At 38.1% G+C, this 8,137-nt stretch overlaps 1 long non-coding RNA gene across 1 annotated transcript; it reads right to left on the reverse strand.

Moving 5' to 3' along the window:
• Nucleotides 1-5,334: 5,334 nt before the first annotated feature.
• LOC113968271 lies at nt 5,335-6,858 on the reverse strand. Its single transcript, XR_003534461.1, has 3 exons — nt 6,784-6,858; nt 5,876-5,974; nt 5,335-5,561 (listed from the first exon to the last, which is right to left on the reverse strand). It is a non-coding gene; the product is annotated as an uncharacterized LOC113968271 (long non-coding RNA).
• Between the last annotated feature and the right edge of the window lie 1,279 nt (nt 6,859-8,137).

Consider the following 8,137-nt stretch of genomic DNA (forward strand, 5'->3'; position numbering starts at 1 on the left):
TGCTGGTTTCCAGGGAGAAGAGACCAATGCCCACCTGGCTACAACCTCCTTTCAGGCAGTCGTAGAGAGTGATGAGGTCTCCCCTGAGCCTCCTCTTCTCCAGGCTGAACAACCTCAGCTCCCTCAGCCTCTCCTCATAGGACTTGTGCTCGAGTCCCTTCACCAGCCTTGTTGCTTTTCTCTGGACCTGCTCCAGCACCTCAATATCCTTCCTGAACTGAGGGGCCCAGAACTGGACACAGTACTTGAGGTGTGGCCTCACCAGCACTGAGTACAGGGGAAGACTCACTTCCCTGGACCTGTTGGCCACATTGTTCCTGATACAGGCCGGGATGCCATTGGTCTTCTTGGCCACCTGGGCACACTGCTGACTCATATTCAGCTTCCTGTCAATCCAAACTCCCAGGTCCCTTTCTGCCTGGCTGCTCTCCAGCCACTCTGTGCCCAGCCTGTAGCGCTGCAGGGGGTTGTTGTGGCCAAAGTGGAGGACCCGGCACTTGGCCTTGTTGAAACTCATCCCGTTGGAATCAGACCATCTCTCCAGCTTGTCCAGGTCCCTCTGAAGAGCCCTCCTGCCCTCCAGCATATCAACACTCCCCCCCAGCTTGGTGTCATCTGCAAATTTGCTAATGGTGGACTCAACCTCCTCATCCAGGTTGTTGTAGTGAGATGGAACAGAAAAATGTACAGGATTGGACTGTAAGTGGTGATACTATAATGGGAACATAATAATAAAATATTTTGACTGAATGAATTAGGCATTAAAATACTATCTCCTGTGCAATTTAATTGATTATTTAGAACATTTCAGATGGCAAGCTGGCAAGCAAGTTCTCTTTCTACAGCTCTTTTACAGGAATAAAAATTATTCCCACCTTATAATAGTGAACAAATTCTTCCATTGTCAGAAAGGCTGGAGGTAACTGTATATATGTTAATTTCAATTAAACTGAATTTTAATGTGTGAAGCTTTTACAAACTGTCAATACAAAAAATAATGTAGCTTCTCAGATTATTATTGTCACTTGAAACACAGTCTACTAATAACTATCATTAGCATTTTTTGTTACCCTATTTCTCTGTAAGGTTCATTAACCAAAAATCAACTGCTTTCATTTACTTAAATCATTAAGTAGCATAATAGCAGTGTTTTTGTAACTAAGATGCAGAGGACACAAAAAAGGACATAACTCCAATCACATAACACTTCATGTAAGCATAAAGGGAAGTTGAGCATCAGAGGACTTGATATTTAACCCCATAAATACTGGTGGCACATAAAAATATAAAGTAAAATTATATGTTAATAAGTTTAAGCTACAAATTTTCAGGCTTATAATCATCAAACCAATTAAGCTCAACATTCTCCAGTTCAATAAAACTATTTTGGAGCTCTCTCTTTTATAAACAGACCAGAAGCAGAGGCATAACAGAAACGTCCTCTGTCTTGCAGTTTGATAGAAAGTACCATGGGACAGGTCACATTTAGAGGTAAGGCAGATTTAATGTGGCTATAAAGCTGTCAGACTTAGCTCACTTCACATGTGTGCTAAGCATGAATCATTCATAAGAACTGTCACGGGGATTCACCCCTCCAGTTTCTAAAAGCTAGAAAAATGCTTCCCTTTAGTGGACAGATATCTAAGACACATTCTCTGAAAAGGTTCCATTTCAAGTGCTAAATTCATGTGTACGTATCTGACTTCAAAAAAATCTCAAGTTAGGTGAGTTGAACTCTACCCTATGTGTTATGGTGGTTCCATCTCGTGCTGACAAAAGTATTGAAAAAATAAGTATGTAGTCTAAATTTTAAATTTAGAGTGAATGGCATACTTATGGATCTGACATTCTTTTCCACTAGCTTTGAATTATTTCATTAAATCCCGTACTTAGGATAAGCCATTGTTTATCCTGGCTTGCTAACATGCCTTTTTTATCTTCTCTCTTGTTAAGGAGACATGAGTCGATAAGACCTTTCTCCAGTAGAGATGTTCAGCATCAGAAAACTGGAGCACATTCCCTTGAACTTTGTGTAATCAAGAAAAAATCGCCGGGTTTAAGTATGGAGACTTGAATGACATGTCCCATTTCTGTGGTGACTTCACTAAAAACAATGCTCAAAATGTATTTGCAACTTTGCTTTAAAAATGAAAGAGAGAGGGGGAAGAGAAAGAGTGTGAGTTTTAGGAGGAAACTGAGACAGCTGATGGATTGCTTTCAGGCTGGCAGTACAGAAGCATAACAAAAAACAGAAGCTGCAGGATCCTGGGAAAGGAGAAATGAGCAAGAGAATAGAAAAGAAGCTGCTTACAAAACATCTTGAGAACAAAGAAGGCCTTAAATTTATTATCAAGAAAATGTTTTATCATTTATCTATAGGTAACATTGGAATTCATATTTTAAGTGTAGGAAAAATATTTACAACTTGAGAGTTTGTTTTCCCAGAAATGCCAGGGGATTTTACAGATATCACAGTTCTTACCATTATGGTTCCCAAAATCACTGATGAATAGCATACTCTCGTGTAAAAAGTCTCTCAAAAGAAATAGAGCTATAATTGTGTCATTATTTTGACAGAAATTTCCTTATGCAGGAAAGATATATTGTTCCTTCACAGAGACAGAGTCACATTGCTGTCAATCTCACTTCACAAGGGAGTAAAGGATGCTGAAGTCCTGCAGTGGAAAAGAAAAGCCTACCTTTTTTGGGTGACAAAAACCCCATTTGTATTTCACAACAGAATTAACAAAGGCCATCAGGTTGCCTAGTGCCATCTGGACCCACCCAGTGACTCCAGAAGATAACAGCATGGCAGGAAAGGGCTTCATCTCACCCGACTGGAGTGTACCATTACTAAACTGCTCTTTATTCCTATTAAAAAAAAAGAAGAAAGACAGTATAGGTGAGTTCACTCCCTTCTCCTTGGGCTAATTTTTAAATTTAAACTGGTGAATGAAAAATTATGTTGCTTAATTGACATGAAAATGTTGGCCTTTTTTTTATTCTTAGAGTGACCATTAAGGGGGCATGAAGGAACAAGAATGAACCAAAATAATATTAACATTGAGCAAGCTGCAGAATAAAACTTAAAGCTTTGCAAAATGTTCACAGGATTCAGTTACACAACCATCAGTCTCCTAAGGATTACAGGTGGTCTTGCCTAAGATATGAATATTTCTAAAAACTCTCACGACTATCAGCTGGGATGGACAGAATTCAAGGTATTCTTGATACTTCTTTCTTGTTTTTTTCAGTGTTTCTACTTCTCCAAGTTTTGAATGAGGCTGAGAGCTTTGTAATTCCTTGGATCTGAAAGTATCCATCTATGAAGCAAGGTGTATAGAAGAGTTAATATCTTTTATTAAGATATCCAGAGTAAATACAGGCTGGGAAATGTAATTTAATCAGTTAGACAATTTGAGGAAAGAAGGATAGCTGCTACCTATGGAGAAAGACGATGTTTGCAAGAGATGAAATAAAAGTCTTTTACCTACATATATGGAGCACAAAGGGAGGAAAAGAACAGATAATCATATATCAATGAGGAGTTAAATACATATGAAGGATAAGAAAATTTATAATATACTACAAAATCAATATCTCTACTGAATCCCTGAATATGACAGACAGTAGCCTTATACTGCTTATACTTGGACTGTAGTTCCAAGTCTTGTCTTTAAAAGATTTTGTAAATCTTCCCATTAGCTCCTCTCAATGATGAGAATTGACAGATCAAAAATAGGGCACCTATATTTTGAAAATACTCTTTCACTGACTGATGAGTGTTCCTGTTCTTGGTTTTCTGACTGAATTCATGCTATTTAGTGTACAGCAATTGCTTGGTGTCCAGGATAATATTCTGTAAGGATATTTAGGGCACTAAACGAAGTACATAAATCCCTAAGGAACTGCATGTGTTTCAGCCACGGATTTGCCATGAAAGACATTTCATGTGTGCCATGTTTACATTGTTACTGGCACAGAGGCACAAATCTCCACTCCTTTGCAGCACTCAAGTATGGTAGATGCACAGCCTTGTTTCCACTGCTCTTTACTGCAGTCTGACAAAGGAAGGCAGCAATTCTGCACAGCAGGATGCTCACAATCAGATTCAAAACTCATGAATGCTGTTGGATCAGCAACATCCAACAGTGTCCATGTTTCTCTTTTAAGTGGATTATTGAGGCAGTTTTGCCAGCCAGCAACAGAGATTTCCCAGCCATGTGCCAAACGTAATGTTCTTTAAATGTGCTCTGCAAGGCCAGCACACCCTTCTGCCCATGGGAATGAGAGAAGGTGTGACCTACATAGATCTATATCATAAGCCTGAGTGTCTTGGAGTCCATGCAAAGAGCTACAGAGCAAAGATCCCTTCTATCACCACAGATGTCTAACAGTAGGTGCCTTCAGAAAACAGGTCCTAAACAAAATTTCTTTCTTCACAATTCTGTTTTGAAAATCAATTGTTGTTTGGAAATATTTTACTATTTACTTTTACTCTGCAAGAGAAAATAGTTTGCTAAAATGGCAAGAAAAAGCTAGAACCATCTCAGCTAATGTGGCAGCCTGTTACTGTACCTCTCTTTCTCTTCACATCTCTGCAATTTTTGCTTAAGAAGCCCCTCTGTCTGTATTCCCTCTCTGATGTTCTGGTATGAACACTGTAACATTTTATTTTTATTTTTTACCACCTATCACATTCACTTTACAGTTTTGACAATATGTAGATAATTTCAAAGCCATTGCAGATATAGTCCTGTCATAGTTCATACTTTGATGCAGACTGATAATGTGCTGATATTATGCTGCAGTGCAAAATACCACCCCACATGACTGTCTGGATCTTCTTTCATTATTACAGCAGGATGCCTAGTTCAGATACAAATTCCTTCGTTGTTATCTACCTTTAGAGAAACAAACTCTATCCTGGGACTTCCAAATGAGAAAATGTGCTGAGTATATGTAGGAAAACACAGCGTAGGAAGGGATCATCAGGTTCAATGAGCCCAGTTGCCAAAACATAAATTACAGTGTAATAGATGTCTATTTCAGGAACATCTGCAGAACAATCATCCCACAAAACCCTAAGGAAAAGGTTATGTGAGCATGTCATATTGAATTTTCAGGGATTTTTGACTGCAGTAGCTCTGCTGAAAATATCTTTCAGCATGTCAAAAGCAATATAGCTGTCAAGTATATATGTGATAGTCTTAAAAATAAATTAATATAATTCCTAAACTTTTATTTATATATAAAATACACTCCTTATTTACCTTGTGAGGCTTTCAAATGGCAGCTCCATATGCATTCTAATTCTGTTATGCCAACTATGGTACTGGAAGACGACTCTAGTATTTTGAGACTTCTGTATTGCAACCTTGTTGGGTTCACCAGTTTTTTCTCCTGTTATGTCTCATGGAGTTTCACAAAAGCTGCAGATCTCCATAAGTCTCACTGTAATAACATGTTGCAGGTAATTGTTGGTTTCTTGGAATGCATTTGCCTCTACTTCAAGCCATAATTAAAGGAATCACATAAACCTTGGAACAGTCTTTGGAAATCTGTAAATAGGAGTTTAATTTACAAATGTCAGGGTGGAATAGGAAATAAGTGAGCCAAAATCGGCACAACACCATGCCCATTTGCAATACGCTGAACAAGGCATCCCTTTTGTTTTGGCAACCAAGACTTATCAGAGGCATCTTGTATATATATTGGGTAGTGAGAACAACAGCAGGTCCTCTTCAGAAAGAGCGGAGTGCATTTATTATCAAGACAGGAAGATATTGCTTGAAACTACATGAAAGGCTACCTTCAAAGGGAGAATATTGCCATAGGGAAAACAAATTGTTAGATACAAGGCCTCTTGTTATACCTGTTCATCAATGTTGCTCACAGACTGGGTGCTGAAGTCCACACCTAAAAACAGGATCTGGGGATGTGTTCTGTTTTTAACAAGCAGACACCTTCAGGGCTGTGAAAGGATTATGTGAAAGGATAAGGTTTCTGTTGTGCTTTTTGTTTCTATGCCTCCTTTATATCAAGTGTCTGATTTTCAGACAGAAAAGTCTCAAAGCTTTGTTAACATATTCTTGACTAAATCCAGGTTAAAATTTATCAGATGTACTTTTTTTTATCTAGGTGTTCCTGTAGCTTTGCCAGCAATGCTTACTCCAGGATATAGGCCTGACATGATCAGTAAGGTCAGTGGCAGCAAAGATTCTTCAGAGAGTCCAATTGCTTACATTAATTACACTGAAATAAGTTTCTGTCCCACTAGCCACTCAGTTACCAACATGATCTCAGAAGTACACTTCACAGTTTTCTTTAACAGTAACAAAATCACTTTTATCTCATTTTCCACAGTTCTTAAGACATGGTCTCTGAACATTTCCCGCTTACTAAGTGCTGGGTTATATTCAATTCAGAGAAAATATTGGCAACAATCACTTTTACAGGATGATCTCTACAGATCAGGGAAGCTTCAGTTTGAGATGAGGTGTCATGACATGGTAAGCCTAGAAAACTAAACAATGCAAATAACCTGGACTGTATTCATTTAGATTTTTTTTTTCAAGTTTCAGTGTCATGAAATTTTTATGAATTCTTAGTAAATAAAAGCATAATCTTCTTGATGAAGAATGAAGTGCAAAGAACTTACCTACATATTGATTTACAAATAATTTCTCTCTTTTTCATCTTTCATCTCTTTCTCACTGCTTACTAGCCCATTTCTTCTTTCCTGCCACTGTCCCTCATTTACATAGCTGGAGGACATTTTACCATTTTTTTAGGATCTATCTCATTTCATTTTCTGTTTCCCCTCCCACACCACTCCTCTCAGTACTTTGAGGTCATCTTTGAGGTTCAAATCAGGAGCCCTGTGACATCATGGTTTCCCCAGATCTCTTTCTTGTGATTTTAAACAAAGCCCTTTAACTTAAAGATTCTTCAGAAATCTCTCAGGGTTGTTGTTTTTTTTTCTGTGGCCCATTCAGGATATGGAAGACTAAGTGCTCATTTTTGTCCATTCCACTTCTCTTCACCTTTTTTACAGGATAAATATTGCTTTTTGTGTAACTTCTATATAATTAATTTTCCTTTTTTTTATCCGTACAGTCTCTTACCATTATCCAGGATGAAATATCCTCTGTTGTGCATCAAACATCTTCTCATACTCTAAGAATCTCTCCTAAAATCCTTCTGTAAAAATATTTTTGCTTAGAAATTTAGGGATTTCTTTGTAATAGAAACATGCACAGAAAAGAAAATTTCTATTTTCATTTTGTCTCAACTTCTTGATTTTCTTTTCTCTTATATCCTTATTTCCTGTATCCTGTGGCAGGAGGGAAAATTAATGGCTGATCACTGGCTGGTTCCCAGATCTGCAATTTCCTTCTGCAAAAGCATGATTTAACAGAGAAAAAAGGGAATTTGGGGTGCTGAATTCCAACATCTAAGTCTTTGTTTTGATCTTGGGCAGAAACTTGAGTGTGTTTCCCACATCACAGCTATATGTCCAACTCCATAGAATAATGTCAGAGTGTAGATCCATTCTTGCAGCATCTTCCCTTTCTCCTTCCCACTTTTGCTCTGCGCACTTTGAAGAGAATGAAACCTCTCAATTCTCCAGGACTGCAAAAGCAGTCCCCATGCCCAGTGTGCCTCTTTCTTGACATGAAAATCTCACCTCTGTGGAAAAAGTGGGTAACCAAGGGTAACTAATATCTGAAATAGTGACAGGACTGCTGGTTATATTGGCAAATGGCCACTGTTTGTTGTGGTTTCCATGTCTATCCCTGAGGAATTGGATAACTGCTCAAATGCAGGAAAATGTGTAATCATTTGCTTACTTGATCATCAATATCCGATTACAAAGGTCAGGATGATACTATCAACATAATTCACATGAGGCTGTTTGCAAGATGTCTTTTATTTCCTCAGATATATTCCATTTCCTTTGGGAAAGGTCAAAGAATGAAGAATGGTGGATTAACTGAACATTATGCTAATAAGCTTCCTGGGGCTATCATTTCCATTAATTACATGTTTGCTCTGCCTGCTTTGGGAATACTAACAGAAAAACATGAATTTCACAGGGAATTTCACCTCTGTAAGTAACAGCACAGATGTTATC

This window comes from Neopelma chrysocephalum, unplaced genomic scaffold (assembly GCF_003984885.1).
Source record: "Neopelma chrysocephalum unplaced genomic scaffold, ASM398488v2 Primary Assembly neopelma1_67, whole genome shotgun sequence".
Lineage (NCBI taxonomy): Eukaryota > Metazoa > Chordata > Aves > Passeriformes > Pipridae > Neopelma > Neopelma chrysocephalum.